Below are 2,821 nucleotides of genomic sequence, written 5' to 3' on the forward strand. Positions count from 1 at the left end.
AGAAGAAGAAGAAGAAGAAGAAGAAGAAAGAAGAAGAAGAAGAAGAAAAAGAAAGAGAAACTAATTGTGGTTACTTTCTTAGTGGTGGAAAACCCCAACGGTCGAGACAATGTTTCACAGTTTTTATTGCCAGTGTAGAAACAGCCCCCATTGTCCGGGCAATTGACTTTGTTATTAAGCTACCCACAGGGAAAACATTCAGTTTTCCTGACCCTGGTTGCTTTATTAAAAAACAAACAAAAAAACCCCCAAAACAACCTTACCTGAGTCAAGTACCTGCTTGACTTTTGAAGCTAGAATCTTCTAAATCCCTTTAAACCTGCAGTTACAAAGGAAACACACAGCAACATGCATTTCACAAATAAACTAAACCTGATCATCAGAGGGTCTTGTGTGGTGACAAGGTGGCTTCAAGGTGAAATGTGAAGGCCACGCTGGATGTGGGTGGTCCTCCGGCTCCCAGACCAAGAAGACAACATGGGAGTGCCTGACATCTTTCTCTTTCATTCTATTTGTTATGGAATGGCATTGTTGTCAGAGAACTTGTTATAAATCTATACTGTGAACTTACTTATTTTATAGAGTAAGGAGAAAACATGCTAAGCATATGATTAAGATTCAATTCTCAGACATTTTAAGACCGAAAAATATGAAGATACAATAAGTGCAGATATTGACATCTGCCTCTTTCCCAAGTTTTGATTGCCTCTTGCTTTTATCTCTGCACTTTTATCAGACAATATAGTCAGCCCTTAACTAACTGCTTGGACAAGATTTGACTTTAGACTGTTCTTTTAAAAAAAATCCCTGGGGTGCCTGGGTGGCTCAGTTGGTTGGGCGCCCGACTCTTGGTTTTGGCTCGGGTTGTGATCTCAGGGTCGTGGGATTGAGCCCCGCATCGGGCTCTGTGCTCAGTGCAGAATCTGCTTGTCCCTCTCCCTCTTGCGCTCTCTCTCAAATAAATAAATGAAATTAAAAAGAATCCTTACTATGTCTAGTGTCAGACCTGCATATATAATGCAATTTCCACCCCCTAATGGAGCAAAGAGCCTCAGGGTATGCAACATGCATGGTGACATTTAATATTAATGTAAATCACAGAATAAAGATTATGCTGAGGGTAATTTCTCTCTAATTATGTTTCCCTGGACTCCAAGCCATCCTTTAGATGAGACAGCATTGAAATGGAAGAGGTACCCATGTTTCAAACCAACAATATAATTACATAGAAAAGTTTTCCAATGCAAAGACTTACTGCCAATTCTGAAGAGCTTTATAATCTTTAAATGATGTGTTTATTTTGGAAAATAAATAAACTGAATGGTGACTTTTGGAACAGGAGATTGTGGAAAAGTAAAGATGGTGGGAATGCAAAGTGGAAATTTTTAGAAAGCCAAATTTCTTAATCAAATGGACAGATGCCATTCAGAGATTATAAACGTTATACACAATTATTGGTAGCACAAAGGGTTGTCTGGAATGGTTGTAGACCAGGCTTATTCTGCTTCAGCCCCACTCCCCCTCAAGTCACCTAATGTAAAACTAAAATCTAAGCATAATACAGCTTGCAAAATGTAATTTTATGACAATACAAGCAAATATAATTTAAAGTTAGCTTATGGAAAAAAGGAAACTGTAAGATGAGGAAGGACAGCTCATTTGAAAGGAGAGTCAGAGTTTAGAGTGTCTAGTTCTAAACCCCAGTGGTCAATTTTCTTTGGCATAAATGCTAAATTGGTGAAAAAGATTGGCTTTAGAACATTGGTGTTAGTGATGAGCAATAGATGTATTGTTAATTAAGCACTTCCTTCTTGCAGACTTCAACGTTATTTGTTCAGACATAAACCAATGTTGTTGTATTATTTTCCTGCTTAAAAGATAAGAAAAGGGGCTTTAGCAGTATTTATAAGTAGCCCGAGCCATATAATTAGTGATGAATAAAGACAAAAGTCAAAGTCAGGTCTTTCCTGCCAACTCTGTACTCTTTTGCCTCACTGTTAAGCCCACTGAGTGTCTGCTAGAATACTGGAAGAGCTTTGGATAGGCGCATAAATAAACCTCCTTGGGATGGATCAAGATGTCTGCCTCATTTTTAATTTTTTAAATTCTACTTACCGAACTTCTCATATGAGATTTGGGGGAGGGTGGGAAATAATTTGACATTATTCTTAGAGAAGAAACTTCACTGCGTGTTGAGCCAATAATACATTAGAATACAGATTTCTTTCCCAAAATGGGTATACTGAGTGGAACTATAGTGTGATCCTAGTTGCGGGTATTAATACAACGGTAAGAATTTGTGACGATTGTTTAGCAAGTAAAATAGTAGAATGCTCTTCATGTGCCCTAAGAACATTCTGAGATATTTGTGGTTTCCTGGTGGCTCGGCATCCCCTTCCAGGCACCAGCCCCGCATCCCCCTTTTTGGTGGAATCCCTTATAGTGCAACTTCCTTTGGGAGAATTATTGGTGAAACTGGCAAGAAAGATATCCTGATCTTCCTTAGTCTTCCATGACCCCAGCATGGGCTCTTAGACTCTTTCCCACAGATGTTGAGTCTTAAATGAAACCTAACAAAGGATGGAGAAAACCAATATTGGCCCTCATTCTGCCCAGTAGTCCTTGCCCAGAAGTGATGACTGATCAATATCTGTTACCTGGACACCACTTGTTGCACCATTTCCCACCCCTTGTCAAGCCTGGTCCTTCAGTTCTTCAGTAACTTTGATCATGTCCTACCTTAAATTTACAATCCTATGATGGAGACAGTGAGGGGCACTTCCGCTCAACTGGAACCAGTTCCAAGAAACCATCCTTGAGT

Source organism: Phoca vitulina, unplaced genomic scaffold, assembly GCF_004348235.1.
Source record: "Phoca vitulina isolate PV1807 unplaced genomic scaffold, GSC_HSeal_1.0 scaffold50, whole genome shotgun sequence".
NCBI classification, from domain to species: domain Eukaryota; kingdom Metazoa; phylum Chordata; class Mammalia; order Carnivora; family Phocidae; genus Phoca; species Phoca vitulina.